Below are 16843 nucleotides of genomic sequence, written 5' to 3'. Positions count from 1 at the left end.
TTTTTGGTAGAGACAGGATTTCTCCATGTTGGCCAGGCTGATCTCAAACTTCTGACCTCAGGTGATGTGCCTTCCTTGGCCTCCCAAAGTGCTGGGATTACAGGCTTGAGCCAGCATGCCTGGCCTTCTTAAGACATGTAATGAAAATGGATGATGTAGCATGTCATTGCTTTCTTCCATGTGAAACAATTGTCTCAAGGATTTTGATTAACCTGTGAAAGCATCCACATTCAAATGGTATTACATAAGGTAAAAAACTTGATAAAACTCGGGAGAAGGAAGACTCTAAAGTTATTCCTATTGATTGAATAGGGAATTCTAGAAGGATGTTACCAAGTTTTCACGCAGTTTGGGGAGAGCACTATTCACTGTGACACCAGGGTACCTTTGCTGGCGTGAACATTGATTTTGGAAAGACAGGTCTTGTTCAAGTGTTCAAAAAGTAATTATGTCTTTGTGGGACTTGTCAATACTTTTCAGAGACAAAGCAGCATAGAATATAAAAAATTCTCCATTTTCTATGCAGTGACTCCAATTCTATAAAGTGGTTCTGATTATAAAGATACTATTTTCTCTTGGATTTTCTCTTACACAATCGTTTGCTCTTAAACACAAAGGATATGTTCTAAGACCCTCCGTGGATGCCTGAAGCCACAGATAGTCCCAAATCCTATAAATATTACAGTTTTTTAAACTTAAACATATCTATGATAAAGTTTATCTGGCATAGTAAGAGATTACCAACAATAACCAATAATAAAAGAGAATAGTTATAACAATATACTGTAATAAAAGTTACGTGAAAGTGATCTCTCTCTCTCTCTACCTCTCTCAAAATATCTTATTGTGTTATATTTGCCTGTTTACTGACCATGGTTAACCTCAGGTAACTGAAAATGCAGAAAGTGTGAACCACTGATAAGGGAGACTACTGCATATAGTTAATGTGAATAGTACCATCAAATCTGAGGAATGGTGTGCGAAGCCTTTAAAAATTTATGAAAAGGCCAGGTGTGGTGGCTCATGCCTGTAGTCTCAGCACTTGGGAAGGCCAATGTGGGTGGATCATCTGAGGTCAGGAGTTCAAGACCAGCCTGGCTAACATGGTGAAACCTCTTCTCTACTAAAAATACTAAAAAAAAAAAAAAAAAAAAGAGCTGGGCGTAGTGGTGCATGCCTGTAATCCCAGCTACTCAGGAGGCTGAGGCAGGAGAGTTGCTTGAACCCGGAAGGCAGAGGTTGCAGTGAGTGGAGATCATGCCGCTGCACTCCAGCCTGGGCGACAGAGCAAGACTCCTCAAAAAAATGAAAAGTTGAAGAGGGAAGAGGAAAGACTTCCTAAATGCCCACGTTAGATGCCTCACAACTGTGTCCCTCTGCCCATCCCTCCTTTATGAAGCAACCTTAATATGCTGAGAAAGTGGAGCTGATCTTGAGATGCCTGGAATGGTGAGGGGAGGAGCAATAGGTATGGTGAGACTACAGACAAGAGGGAGGCAGCAAGGAAGTTGGACACAGAAGCAGCTGAGGTTCCCCCCAAACCCCTGATGCTAACAGACAGATGGCACATGTATGCAGCAGTTTAGATCTGCCATTTAGGGCAACAGGCCTGGATCAAAGTGTTGAGGAAAAATACCAGTAGGCAGGTAGGACTTGGCATTTAAAGTGAGGGCAACAGACATCAGGAGATGCTATAGGCACATCAAGGAAGTTGGACAGAAAAGCAGCTCAAACACATTCCTGCCCTTGGCCTTGCACGGGCTTACTCACCAAGGGGTTCAGACAGGTGCCCAGAGGCTTATTCTACCAGTGTGGGCTCAGGAGAAGACGGGCAGCTCTCTTCTCCCTTCCTCTTTTCCTGGTCCTCTCTGCCCTGACAGCTGGGCCCAGGGCAGTGCAGTGAAGCAGGAGGTAAACAGATCTTTATTATTGAAAGCAAAGGACCATAGCAACTTAACACAATCATTTAGAAATTTGCTGTACTTAAAATACATAATATTTACTGAAAACACATAGCATGACCTGTCTTTCCAAAATCGATGGGACAGAATCCTGACTCAGATGGTGTCTGATTACCTCTACTGCTTTTAAAGAGTTTTCATCATTACATTACATTGTGTTCTCACTTAAATATGACAGCTGTCTTAGCTTGGGCTTCTATCACAAAATACCATAGGCTGAGTGGTTATGCAGAATTTTCTCATCGTTCTAGAGGCTGGGGAGTCCAAGATGAAGGTGTGGGCCACTTCGGTTCCTGGTGAGGGCTCCCTTACTGGCTTGTAGACGACTGCCTTCTCTCTGTGTCTCCATATGGCTGAAAGAGAATGCAAGCTCTCGTCTCATCTTTTTAAAAAAATGTAGAGACAGATCTCACTCTGTCGCCCAGGCTGGAATGCAGTGGTGCAATCATGGCTCACTGAAGCCTAGACCTCCTGGGCTAAAGTGATCCACCCATGTCAACCTCCTAAGTAGCTGGGACTACCGGTGTGCATCACCATATCAAGTTCATTTTTTAATGTTTTGGAGAGAGAAAGTCTCACTGTGTTTCCCAGGCTGGTCTGAACTCTTGGGCTCAAGCGATCCTCCTGCCTCGGCCTCTCTCTGCTGGGATTACAGGCATGAACCACCACACCTGGCCTCTCGTATTCCTTCTTGTAAGGGTGCTAATCCTGTCGTGAACATCCACCCCATGGCCTCATCTAAACCTAGTCACCTCTCAAAGGCCCCATTTTCAAATACCAGCACACTGAGAGGTTAGGGCTTCAACATAGGAATTTTGGGAGGAAATAATTGAGTCCATAGCAACAGCTTTTGAGCCAAAGACATTTTATGTATATGAAAGCAATATGTTTTTGGATATGAACACATATGACATGGAGTATCCTAGGTTTATCTTAATTTTTAGGTAAAATTATAAATTTACCAGCTTATTTTATGTTGATGAAAAATTAAACCAAACAAACTCCCACGTCTCAGGAGGGGCTTTGTGGGGTTTCCATAGGCCTTCAGGCAGCACCCCTGGATGCTGTGTTCCTGTTAAGGGAAAGTAGGAAGGCACCGACCCTCGTTTGGGAAAGAAGTCTGATCCCTGGGGAGGAGGTTACTGCAGCAAGGTTGGGCCCCAGTCCCAGAAGAGCTTTGCATGCCACCAGTTGTCCAGAAAGAAGGGTTTGAACCCCTGTTTGACTCAAGAACCAAGGCATGTGTATCAGTTTCCCAGGGTTGCTATAACAAATCACTAAAAGCTAGATGATTTAAAACAATTGAAATTTACCATCTCACAGTCCTGGGGGTTAGAAGTCTGAAGTCTGAAATCTGAAAGTCTGGAAGGCATTGGCAGGGCAATTCTCCCTGCGAAACCCACAGGGGGTTATTCTCCCTTGCCTCCTCCCAGCTTCTGACAGTAGGATTCCTTGCTTTGCAGCTGCATCTCTACAGTCTCCCTTTGCTGTCACTTTTTCACATTGTCTTAAAAGGACAATAGCCATATAGGATTAAGGACCTGTCCTATCTCAGTATAACCTTGTCTTAAATCATTACATCTGCAATGACTGTATTTCCAAATAAGATCTGAAGTTTTGGGGCTGAGACGTTAACATACCTTCTTTGGGACCTCCACCATTCAGCCCACGATAGTAAGCTAGAAAGCTTTAAGTCTGTAGTGTGGGTGAGAGTAGTATGTTTATCCAGCAGTATGGTAAGAAAGGGAAGGAATGGATCACAAAAAGCAAGTGGCTCATACTGTATTAGATACTTGCAACTCTCCAGCCTTGGAGACTCAATGATAAAATTAAAGATACACCAATGACCTGGGGAAGACACCTCAATTCAGCAGGGATAATCAAGTACTTCCTATGCCAGAGGTCCCTCACTAGAAATGTTTAAAAAGTTACATCATTTATTTTTACCAGTCCCCAAACTCCCTTTTAAAAAGCCCTCAACTGGGCACGGTGGCTCACGCTTGTGATCTCAGCATTTTAGAAGCCTGAGATGGGCAGATCCCTTGAGCCCAGGAGTTTGAGACCAGCCTGAGCAATATGGGGAAACCTCGTCTCTACAAAAAAAAAAAAAAAAAAATTAGCTGGGTGTGGTGATGCAAGCCTGTAGTCCCAGCTACTTGAAAGGCTAAGGCAGGAGGATCGATGAGCCCAGGAGGTTGAGGCTGCAGTGAGCTGTGACCGTGCCACTGCACCCCAGCCTCGACGACAGAGTGTGATTGTCTCAAAATAAATAAAAATAAAAGACTCAGCAGAATCTACTCACTCTGCTTCGGTTGAAAGGAAATTACATTAATGGGGAGAATTTTCTTAGCACTGCTGAAGTGTGGGTATTTCAGTGTTTTACTTGAAGTTTCTTATGCTCGATGTTGCCATATGAAATACAGGGATGGCTGGAATGATCGCTGTAGATAGCCGCGGGTTAAGTACAGAAGTAATTAAACTTACCCTCCAAAATGCAGCGATTAAAAGCCAAGGAAATGTATTCCAAATTTTATGCTTGTTTCTGGCAAATACTTTTTTGATGCTTCCCTTAAATGCTTTGCCATTTGGTTTGGAAAAGTTTTCAGGCGTCTTTGCCACCTAATTATGGACTATTTCCAAGGCTTTTGAGGAGCTGCCATAAATGGCAGATAGATAGTTGAGGAGAAAGTGCTTGTTTTTATATGGTTTGATCTTGCTCATTAAGGATTGGAATGTAAAATGGGCCGTTTAACAATCTAAGATCCTTGCCAATAATTTTTCAAGGTAGATGTGTTATGTGATTTTGATGATGTTAAGTTGCCACATCATAAAGTCATAACTACGGAAAGTTCACATTTGCAAAAAATGTGAAGTCGGGTGATTTCTCTTTCCTCAAGAATTTTTTTTTTCTCTTTGTTTTCTGAACCTTTGTAGAGTTAATGAGCATCAAAACTAGTATGTAAACAAGAAGGTGTAAAATGTAGCTTTGAAATATAGTAAGAAAATATCTTTCACTGTTTGAAAATTCAGGCCATAGCAGGTGTAATAACCTGCAGCAGAAAGCTTCTTCCTATTTTTCTGTTGTCCCAGTTTCCATAAAAAATGTGAGAGAACATCTGGATAAGCTATAGAAGAAGGAAATGCCAGGCCCCTCCCTACTGCCCTGGTCCACAGCTTCTAGTGTCTTAGAAACAGCACCGAGTAATTTGGGACTGCACACTTGTTGAAATCTGAGAAGCTTGGCAAAACAAAGTCAAACCCAGAAATGCGAAAGAAAATGCCTTTATGAGGCTACTAGTCAACAGAACACAATTTTTATTTTATGCTTCAGGTGTCCTCATGCTATACAAAAAAAGTTCACTTTAGCATATTAGTGAAGGGACACATTTTGACTTGGCTTTTTCAATTGCAAAGTATTTGGGGTAGTAATACCAGCCTTCTCTTCAGCAATAGGAATTAGTAGTTTTAAAGAATTGTGTTCTCACGGAATCCCTCCAGTTTGATTGGACGAAGTTTCTGAAAATGACAATTACTTGCTGAATTCTAGCTTGTTTTTTTATTTTAGTTGAACACCGTACTTTAGAAAAGATACAGTTGGGTTAAAATGTGCGCTACACCTATTAGACACACGCAAGCGACACGCCCGTTAGAATGCTGGAGTCTAAAACACAGCACCAGCAAGGATGTGGAGCAATAGAATCGCTTTTCATTGCTGGTGGGAGTGCAAAATGGTATAGCCACTTGGGAAGAGAGTTTGGCAGTTTTTTCCCCAAAGCTAAGCATAGTCTTAGCATATAAGCGAGCAATCAAGATCATTGGTATTTCAACATAAGTTGAAAACTTAGGTTCACACAAAAATCTCATGAAATGTTTATAGCAATGTTATTCATAATTGCCAAAATTTGGAAGTAACCAGAATGTCCTTCAGTAGATGCATGGATAGACCAACAGTGGTGTGGTGATACACTGTCTGTTACTGAGTGATGAAATGTGCTAAAAGTAGATACATGTCATTATACATTTGTCAAAACCCAACGAGCTCTAATGAAAACAATGGACTTTAGTTAATAACCTATCAATACTGGCTCATCAGTTGTAACAAATCTACCAAACGATACAAGATGGAAATAATAGGGGAAGCTGCTTGTGGGGAGGTGGGTGTGTGGGAAATTTCTATACTTTCTGATCACTTTTTCTATAACCTTAAAATTGCTCTTAAAAAAAGTATTTTTTTTAAAAAGCCATTAACTTGTGAGAAGACCTGGAGGAAACTTGAATGCATATTGTAAGTGAAATAGTCCAGTCTGAAAAAGCTACTATGCAGTTCCAAATATGACATTCTGGAAAAGATAATACTATAGAGACAGCAAAATGATCAGTGGTTTTGGTGGGGAGGGATAAAATAGTTGAACAGGGGATGTTTAGATCAGTAAAACTAAGCTGTCTCATACTGTAGTTGTGGGTACATGTCATTATACATTTGGCAGAACCCACAGAATTGTATGCCACAAAGAGTGAATCCTAATGTAAAGTTAATAGTAACATGTCCATATTGGTTCATCAGTTGTAACAAATGTACCACACCAATGCATGATGTTAATAATGGGGGAAACTGATGGGGGTGGTTGGGAATATACATAGTTTTTTTCTCATTTCTGCTGTAAATCCAAAACTGCTCTAAAAATGAAACATTATTTTTTAAATCAGCAAGAAATTATATGAAACTCAGTTTTCAGTCTTTACAAATAAAATTTTACTAGAATACACACACAAATGTGCATAGTCATAGCCTTCATTGGGCCCATGTTGGCCTGGCTGGGTAGAGACCTTCCCAGTGGGGCATTGCTCTTCCATAGCATCCATGGGGCTGCACTCATCCTATGTTGAAATCTTCAGGAGGTCGGACTCCCCTGCTCCCTGAGTCTCTTGTTTACTTACACACAGCTTTGATTCTATGCGTGGGTTACTGGGCATCGCAGAATTTCTCATCTGTAAAACAAGACTCAAGTGCTTACTCTTTCTCTGTCATTTTTTCTAATTCAATTTCCATACTCCACAGGGATGCTTTTGAGAGAATGATACATTAGAAGCGTAGGTTTCCTTACTGGACGAAACAGAGTTCCTGAAAGAAGGGCTTGATTGAGATGAGTGAATTTGGAGCTGATGTCAAATCAGGTTAGTAGCATTTTGAGGCATAGATACTTGTACAGCTGGAAAACAACCGTAATTGATGATTTGATGCAGTTTTATGCCAGTAGGGCTAGGGTGGGGGCCTGGTCTCAAAATCCACAAATCTCCAAGTTTAACAATGTATATAACATAGTGGAAATAATCTGAGTTGTAAAGGCAGTTATGCCTCGGTTTGCATTTCACATCTCCACCACCAGGCAGCTGAGTGGCTTTGGGCAGGAGTTTAGCGTCTCTGAAGCTCAGTTTCCATATCTACGAAATGGGAACGGCCATACCTACTTCACAATTACCTAGGAGGATTGAAACAGACAACACATATCGAATGTCTTACATGGGTCCCGGCATAGCACCAGGTACAGCTTCTGAACAGGTTTCATTTTGAGTTTTGTTTTCCCTTCTTGAATGTCTCAGAAGAAACTCCAATCTATCCTAGTTTTGTCCTCACTCAGATGACCAGGAAAACGTGTTTCAATGTCAAACTAAACGTTTTTTTCAATGTAAGTCTCTTTCATTTGTGCTGTATCCTCTGGGCATGCTCTCAAAAGTCTTTACAGAAGGTGGCAATTAAATGATTCTCTTGATTTCCTATAGATTAAATAACTCCAATTACTCTGACCTATTGGAATAAGAGCTGTTTAATATTCCTTTGAGAATGTGCCTTCCGTCTCTCCAGTTTCTCCCTGGTCCCTTAGAAATAAGTGGATCAAAATGGAGTACAGTCTTTCCTATGGGACTGACTGACATAGAGGGTGCCAGAAAGATCACTTCCTGGGCCTTTGCATGCTGTGTTCAGTTTACTTTGTCTTTCTGTGTTCTTTTTCTTTCCCTCCCCCCATATTGTTGACTCCTGACCTTGTCTTTGTCCTGCTTTTTTTTTTTTTCTGTCCTTCAGAAATATTGCTTATTGGGGTTGGGTACAGTGGTCATGCATGTAATCCCAGCACTTTGGGAGACTGAAGCAAACAGATTGCTTGAGCCAGGAGTTCAGGACTAGCCCGGGCAGCATGGTGAGACCCATCTCTAAAAAAAAAAGAAAAAAAAAAAAAAAAAACAAGCTTATTGGTTAAGACCGAAAGCTCTGGAATTGGATGACTTGAGTTTGAATCCTACCTCTATTACTTAGCAACTGTGTCTTTGCTGAATTCACTTAAATTTTCTGAAACTTAGTTTCCTCATCTGTAAAATGCAGTGAACACTGTTGATAGGGTTTGGCTCTGTGTCCCCACCCAAATCTCATCTTGAATTGTAATCCCCATGTATCAAGGGAAGGACCTGGTGGGAGGTCATTGGATCCTGGGGGCAGTTTACCTCATGCTACTCTCATAATAGTGAGGGAGTTCTCATGAGATCCGATGGTCTTAAAAGTAGCAGTTTCCGCTACACGTTCTCTCTCCTGCCACCGTGTAAGATGTGCCTTACTTCCCCTTGGCCTAACACTGTGATTACAAGTTTCCTGAGGCCTCCCCAGCTGTGTTGAACTGTGAGTCAGTTAACCTCTTTGCTTTGTAAATCACCCAGTCTTGGATAATCTCTTCATAGCATTGTGAGAATGGCCTAATACAACACTATCTACTGCAAAGATGTAAGGATTTAATGTATTGATGTATATAAAGTTCTCAGAGCAATGTCAGCACACAGTGCTCAACAAATACTAGCTGCTGCTTAAGTTACTTTGAAATCGTTTTAGACTCACAAGAAGTTGAAAAAAATTGTACAGAGAGTTCCCAGGTTCCTTCTCCCAGCTTTCTCCAATGACAACATCTTTCATAGTTGTAGTACTTTATCAAAACCAAGCCACTGATATTGGTATAACACTATTAACTGAACTACTGACTTTATTGAGATTTCACTAGTTTTTTTTCATCATGCTTTTTTTTTTTTTTTAATTTTATTATAAAGATACGAGATCTTGCTCTGTTACCCAGGTGCTGCAGTGCAGTGGTGTAATCATAGGTCACAGCAGCCTCGAACTCCTAGGCTCAAGTTCTCCTCCCATCTTAGCCTCCAAAGTAGCTGGGACTATCGGTGCATGCCACTATACCCGGGAAATTTTTTAATTATCATTTTAGAGACAGGTCTTACTTTGTTGCCCAGGCTGGCCTTGAACTCCTGGCCTGAAGTGATCCTTCTGCTTCAGCCTAAGTTCTGGGATTACAGGTGTGAATCACCATGCCAGGCCTAATGCTTGCTTTCTTGTGTTTGTGTGTGTGTATAGTTATATGAAATTTTACTACCTGTCTGGATTTGCGTAACTGCCACCAGAGTAGGGATATGAAATGGTTGCATTTCCACAAACTAACTTCCTTGTGCAATCTTTTTTATACTTACACCCTCTTTTCATCCCTAACTCCACTCCCCTTCCAGCAGCCATTGACCCATGCTCCATCACTTTTTGAGAATGTCACATAAGTGGAATCTTAGCTTTTGAGATTGATCTTTTTCACTCTCTATAATCTTGAGATCCATCCAACTCGTTTGTGTAGCAGTGGTTGACTGCTTTTTGTTGCAAATTAGTATATATGCCATTGCATGGATATATCCATTGCATGGATGGATCGTAGTTTGTTTACTGTTTGAAAGACGTTTGGGTTGGTGTCAGTTTGTTGGCTATTACAAATAAAGCTGCTATGAAAATTCATGTACATTTTATGTGAGAATGTTTTCATTTCTTGAGGAGAAATACCCAAGAGTATGACTGCTGAGTCATATGCTAGATGTTTAACTTTTTAAAAAACTGTAAAATTGTTTCCATTAGGGGTTGTACATTTCACATTCCCACCAGCAATGTATGAGGGACCCCGTTCCTCTACATGCTTGCCAGAATTAGTATTACCACTATTTTTCATTCTTGCCATCCTAATAGATGTGTAGTGGTATCTCATATTGGTTTTAATTTGTATTTTCCTCTGGCTAAGGATGTACTAATTCACCACCCATATTCTTTTTGGTGAAGGTCTGTCTGTTCAAGTCTTTGGCTCATTAAAAGACTTAGATTGTTTACTATTTAGTTGAGCAAGTTCTTTAAATATACTGAAAGCAAGTCCTTTGTCAGACATGGATTTTGCAGACATGTTCTCACTTTCTGTTGATTACCTTTTCATCCTATTCCCAAGATATTTTGTGGAAAACAAATTTATAATGAATTGAAATTTTTATGTTACTGATCATGCTTTCAGTGTCATGTCTAAGATTTCTTTGCCTAACCCTAAGTTACAAGGATTTTCTATGTTTTGTTCTAAAGGTTTTATATTTTTACATTTAGCATTTTACATTGAGGTCTAGGATCCATTTTGATTTAATTTTTCTTGAAGGTGTGGTTTAGATTGTAAATATTTTTCCCCTCTTTGGGCCTCTGGATAGCCAGTTGTTCCGACACCATTTTTTGAAAACAGTCTCCTTCCTCCATTCAGTTGCTTTTTAAATCTTTGTTAAAAATAAATGTGCTGGGCATTCTTACATAGAGCTATTTCTGGGTTCTGTAATCTGTTCCATTAATCTGTGGATCTATTTCTCTGCCAATACCACACTGTGTTGATTACTATAGTTATATAGTAAGTCTTAAAATTGGGTATTGTGATTCCTCTGGCTTTATTCTTCTTTTTCAAAATAGTTTTAACTTTTTAGTTCTGTTGACTTTCCATATAAATTTTAGAAGAAACCTGTGTATATCTACAAAAAAATCTTGCTAGAATTATCTGTTACTTTAAATGTTAATACTTTCTTCATCCTGTATTTGTTTTATTGTCTCAGTTTAAAGCTCTTTAAGTCTTTACAGATAACTTTCAAAAAGGCTTTAGGGATTATTTAGCCTGATTGCAACATTTTACTATGGAGAAAATGTAGACTTCTTTTGGGACAGATTGAGTGAAGTTAGTTGACTTGCCCAAGATTACCCAGGAAACTAACTGGCTTAGGATGAATTCCCCAGCCTCGAACTTCTTGTTCTATAGGATTTTCCAGTTGCCCTACAGCCTCCCCTCTTAAGCCTACTTAATCTTACTTGTTTTTCATACATTTTCTAGTTTGTTTAAAGAGATTGTTTTAGAACTTCACTGTTGTGTTCCAGAGAAAGCATGATCTACAATAGCATAGAGTCACCTTGGAAACTTGTTAAAACTACAGATTCCTATACTCTACCCCTGGGTATTCTAATTCAGTAAGCATGATGTGAGGCTCACGCACCTCAAATTACTGTGATGCAAGTGAGCTGTGCACCACCTTTTGAGAAACCTGGGATGATAAAAGAGAAACACAGGACTTGGAGTCAGATAGACCTGGAGTCAACTCCTGACTTTTTAATTTACTTATATAATATCTCTATGCTTCAGTTTCTTCATGTATAAACTGAGGAGAATGACATTTGTTTTACGTTTTCTTACTGTTTAAATACCGCATGTATGAAGTTTGTAGCATTGAACTTGGTACCCCAAATCAGTGAATGCTACTTCCTTTCTTTTCTTCCTCCTTAATAGACTGCAGTTTGATGTCTGTTGGAGGAAGAGACAGTGTGATGTGTGTCACAGACCACCCCACTTCCCTCCTGGTCACTGGGAAGACTATACTTTACTGTCCCTCTGCATCTAGGTAGGGTGGTGTTACTCTTCCCAGTCGATGGAAGGTGAGTGGAACTGACTCGTTTCCCTTCCTGGCTGAGATGGTTCAGTCAGTGATTAGACTTATCTTTTGCTCCTCTGCATCTGCTAGCTGGGTGATACCAGGATGACAGTGAAGCAAGAAGATAGTGAAACTGGCTGGGCGTGGTGGCTCACGCCTGTAATCCCAGCACTTTGGGAGGCTGAGGCAAGCGGGTCATGAGGTCAGGAGATCGAGACCATCATGGCCAATATGGTGAAACCCCCTTTCTACTAAAAATACAAAAATTAGCCAGGCGTGGTGGTGTGTGCCTATAATGCCAGCTACTTGGGAGGCTGAGGCAGGAGAATCACTTGAACCTGGGAGGCAGAGGTTGCATTGAGCTGAGATCTCCCCACTGCCCTCCAGCTTGGGCAACAGAGTAGACTCCGTCTCAAAAAAACAAACAAACAAAAAAGATGGTAAAACTACAAGATGGAAGTAGCCTGATCCTCTGAGTCACCATTCAGGGGAGACTCCAAACTCCATGAACACATTAGAGTGATTCAAAAGAGAACTAAAAGCTTTGTTGTTTTAAACCACTGAGATCTGGGGGCATGTGTGCTGTGCTTAGTGTTAATTACTCCAATTAATATACTGTTGGCTATTTTGAAACACTTAAAATTATCTTTTGAATATTATCTTTGCTCTATGTTCTAAATGCTTTATGATTTATACTAGCTACAGGAAGTACATTAAGACATGTAAGCCGTACGGTAGGAGACAAAAGCATGATGAGATCATCGTTGGTGGAGAAAACACAATTTTTTAAATCCAGAATATTTTTGTGGGTTTTATGTATGTAATCTCAAACATCAGAGACAGGTCTCTTAGCCAGGTGAAAGTCAAGATAATAATCCCTTGACAATAAGGGCTATCAGGAACCAGAGGTAGTAGTTGGTAGATAATCTCAGAGGGACTACACTGTTGAAGACGTGGTCCAAATAGTCTAGGGAAAAGGGTGGGCATTCTAACACTGGGAGAATGGTGCTGGGCATAGAAGAAAAGACAGAGGGTTTAGCACGTAACTTACTATGCCATTGCTCATTGTAAAACAGAAGATTCTCGTTCCATGGAGTAGCTGCCCAGGGACCAGATCTAAAATATGTAGCCTTTTGCCTCCAGTGATCTTCTAGACCTATAAGATGAGGCTCCTTCATAGGCACAGGCTTAAGTACATGATCCACTAATACAAGAGAGAAATCATCTTAGGTCATCAGATCATTCAGAGGGACCATTATTTCACCACTTTCTTTTTTTTTTTTTTTTTTTTTTTTTTTTTTTTTTTTGAGACGGAGTCTCGCTCTGTTGCCCAGGCTGGAGTGCAGTGCCTGGATCTCAGCTCACTGCAAGCTCCGCCTCCCGGGTTTACGCCATTCTCCTGCCTCAGCCTCCCCAGTAGCTGGGACTACAGGCGCCCGCCACCTCGCCCGGCTAGTTTTTTGTATTTTTAGTAGAGACGGGGTTTCACCATGTTAGCCAGGATGGTCTCGATCTCCTGACCTCGTGATCCACCCGTCTCGGCCTCCCAAAGTGCTGGGATTCCAGGCTTGAGCCACCGCGCCCGGTCACCCACCACTTTCAATGAATAGATAAAAAGCCGATTCTGGCTTAGAGATTTCCCCTCTGAAAGGATTTATATTTTTATTATCAATAGGTCCTAAGTCATTTTTGATTCATGAATTATTTAAAAGTTTATTGGTTAATATCCAAACACCTGGGGATTTTCCAGTCATCTTTCTGTTACTGATTTCTGGCTTAGTTTTACTGAGGTCTGTGAACCCACTCTGTATAATTTCATTTCTTAGAGATTTGTTGAGTGCTGCTTTCTGGCCCAGCATGTAGTTAATCGTTGTAAACATTCTGTTTACTCTTGAAAATAATTCACATTCTACAGTTGGTGGATATAGCATTGAAGAGTGTTAACAGTATTGTTCATTTTTTTAAAAAATGTGACAGGATACTTTGATGCTGTTTATGAGATTGACTTATCAAATTCAGGTTATAGAAAAGTTAAAAGTAAAAGGATAGAAACATTTTTGTTCAAAATGTTCATATCTTCACAGATTGTTTTTCCTATTTACTCTGTGAGCCCCAGAGAAAGGTATATTAAAATATCTGTGATTAAGGATTATTAATTATTATTTCTCCCTTTAATTCGTTCACTTTTTTCTTTATATATCTCAAGGAAATGTTATTATATGCATGTAGATTTGAATTGCTATATCGATCTGATGACAGTGGTTCTTACCTTAAATTCTAGTTTGATTAAGCTTTCCTAGTTTTTGTTTGGTTAGTATTTGCATATCTTTTTTATCCCCTTACTGTCAAACATTATATATCCTTATGTTGAAAGTATGCCTCTTTTTTATTTATTTCACTTTAAGTTCTGGGATACATGTGTAGAGTGTTCAGGTTTGTTACATAGGTATACGTGTGCCATGGTGGTTTGCTGCACCTATCAACCCGTCATCTAAGCAGCATATTTTAATTTTATTTTATCTACTGTATCAATCTTTGTCTTGTAATTGGGGTATCTATTGGCCTTTAATAGAATTACAGATTTAGCTTTCAATCTACCATCTTACTGTTTAACTTCTATTTTTCTCACCCATTTCTTGTTTATTTTTTTCTCCTTTCTTATTTTCAGTTAAGTATTAGTTATTGATTCACCCCCCTTTATTAGCTTGTCAATTACACATTATTTTACATTCTTTTAGTGGTTACCTTAGAGAGTATGTATTTATCTATGACTTATTAAAGGCTAATATAAACTAGTACTTTTACCACTTCCTGGACAATGCAAGGGCCTTAAAATACTTTAACTCCATTTATACCCTTTTCAAATTTATATGCTACTATCCTGAATAACTTCTGGGTAACAGTAAAATGTAATAATGTGAATGGAAAGTGATGAATCTTGAATATTTAATCCTTGTTTGGAAATATAATTTAATTATAAGTTCATATGATTTCTTTTAAACAATGGTTACATTTAACAACTGGCTTGTAAATTTCCTGAAAATTTAATAGTTGTCTCTCATGAACCAATGAGATCTGGGTCAAGTACACTACTGAGTGAAGTCGTTACATAGAATCATAGCCAAGTTTAATAAAGATAGTTCTTGGAATTACATCTCACCATTCAAACATGGGTATATTTAGGATCCCTAAACAATAAAACAACCACCGTTTTCAGTCAAGTCCAAGAAACAGACAAATTTTAATGCCTTCTGGAGGAAGGCATTGAGAAGTTTAGTAAATGTGAAACAATGAAATGCATTATACCTGTATTATAAAAATATTACATAACCGTGTTCCACTGTGCATTTCTTCCAAACTCTGTGTTAACCAGTGGTCATGTTGTAGCTTGAAATTGGCCACAATGGACTATTTACTTCATGGAAGTATTGACTACATATCAGGACTTGAGTTATTGTTTGTTGTGTAGACTTAAGAAAATGATGAAGAAAATTGAAGATTAAACTTAATAGTATCTGTTGTCTGTAGCATTGCATCGTGAATAGCACAAAAAATTGTGGGAAGTATTCTCATATTCAGAAACAATTATCTGACTCAGCAAAGGAATCACTCTTGCATTGATGAGTGAATGATGTGTTGTTTTACTCTTTATTTTCATATTTTAGAGACAGCGTCTTGTTCTGTTGCCCAGGCTGGAGTGCTATGGTGTGATCATGGCTCACTGCGGCGGGCGGCCTCAAACTCATGGTCTTAAGAGATTCTCCTGCCTCACTTTCCTGAGTAGCTGGGACTGCAGGTGCTTGCCACCACACCTGGCTAATGTAAAAAAATATTTTTTGTAGAGACTGGGTCTTGCCATGTTACCCAGGCTGGTCTTGAACTCCTGGTCTCAGTCCTCCTGCCTTGGCCTCCCGAGGTGCTTGGATTACACATATGAGCCACTGTGCCTGGCCATTATTCCTAATACTACATTATTAGAAGAAAATATCAACAAGTATTCATGTAGGAAGTATACTTGTTCATCATATACAACCATAGGTTTTCTGTAGATACAATAATTTAAAAAAATTAACAAATCAATTGCTTATATGGAATTTAGGATATGTGACACATTCCTAGCTCAGTAAAATTTATAATAAACTTGTGTATAAAATTGAAGATATGCAGGGTGTTTTTTTCCCCTTGTTGAGTTGGTTGTTAAACATTTGCCAGCACACCCCTGACCTCACTCCTTCAAAACTGCACGTAAAAGTTTTATCATTGTATTGACTGACTTTCTTAAGAATCATAGGATGAAAATTAAACAGACGTCACTCACTTAAATACAGTAATTACATCTTTATTAGTTCTAGTATTCATTTCTGTATTACGGTTTTCTTGATAAATAACTCAGACTAGTTGTTCATTTTCATTTTGTAAAATGACCAAAGCCTCTAACTTCTCACAACATTTTTACAATGTTAAGTTTCTGTTTTTTCAGAATGCAAAATAGATGATTCTCTTCCTTTTGCCTAAAAGACTTTTCTGTTACCGTAACATCAGCTTTTAAGCTTTTGCTTCCCACTGTTCTTCTAGCAGACTTGGGGTGTGAGAGTACCTTACAGCCCCCACTTGAGGGATCCATGTTCCGTCTGATGCTCCTGGTTGGACCTGAGAAGGAGCATCTGATGATAACTTTCAGTCAGTGGCTACCTACCAGAGTGTTAACATTCTTTCTCACCCACTACCCATAACTAGGGATATCTTAAAAATAAAAGCTAATATGTTAAAATTTAAACGGTTGGCCATGATGGCTCATGCCTGTGATCCCAGCGCTTTGGGAGGCCAAGGTGGGAGGATTGCTGGAGGCCAGGAGTTGAAGAGCCACCTGGGAAACATAATGAGACCCCCATCACAACAAAATAAAAATAATACAGAAATGAGCTTGGTCTGGTGGTGGATGTGGTAGTTCCAGCTCCTCAGGTGGCTGAGGTGGGAGGATTGCTTGAGCCTGGGAGGTCATAGCTGCAGTGAGCTATGATTATGCCGCTGCACTCCACCCAGCCTGGGCAACAGAACAAGACCCTTTCTCAAAAAAA

At 39.7% G+C, this 16843-nt stretch overlaps 1 protein-coding gene across 2 annotated transcripts in view; it reads left to right on the top strand.

Moving 5' to 3' along the window:
* CSGALNACT1 (chondroitin sulfate N-acetylgalactosaminyltransferase 1) overlaps window positions 1-16843 on the top strand; it is a 365212-nt gene that overhangs the window by 127801 nt on the left and 220568 nt on the right. The window contains exon 1 of one of the 2 annotated variants that reach the window (XM_017867277.1): window positions 7044-7136. The exons of the other annotated variant lie outside the window; for it this stretch is intronic. The gene's annotated coding sequence lies outside the window, so the exon portion shown is untranslated. Of the gene's footprint in view, window positions 1-7043; window positions 7137-16843 lie in introns of those variants that run through there. 2 annotated transcript variants of the gene reach the window in all.

The sequence above is a fragment of the Rhinopithecus bieti genome, unplaced genomic scaffold (assembly GCF_001698545.2).
Source record: "Rhinopithecus bieti isolate Rb0 unplaced genomic scaffold, ASM169854v2 scaffold_2888, whole genome shotgun sequence".
Classification (NCBI taxonomy): Eukaryota; Metazoa; Chordata; class Mammalia; order Primates; family Cercopithecidae; genus Rhinopithecus; species Rhinopithecus bieti.
The sequence above is the reverse complement of the archived record's forward strand: the minus strand, read 5'-3'. Positions and strand labels throughout refer to the sequence as shown.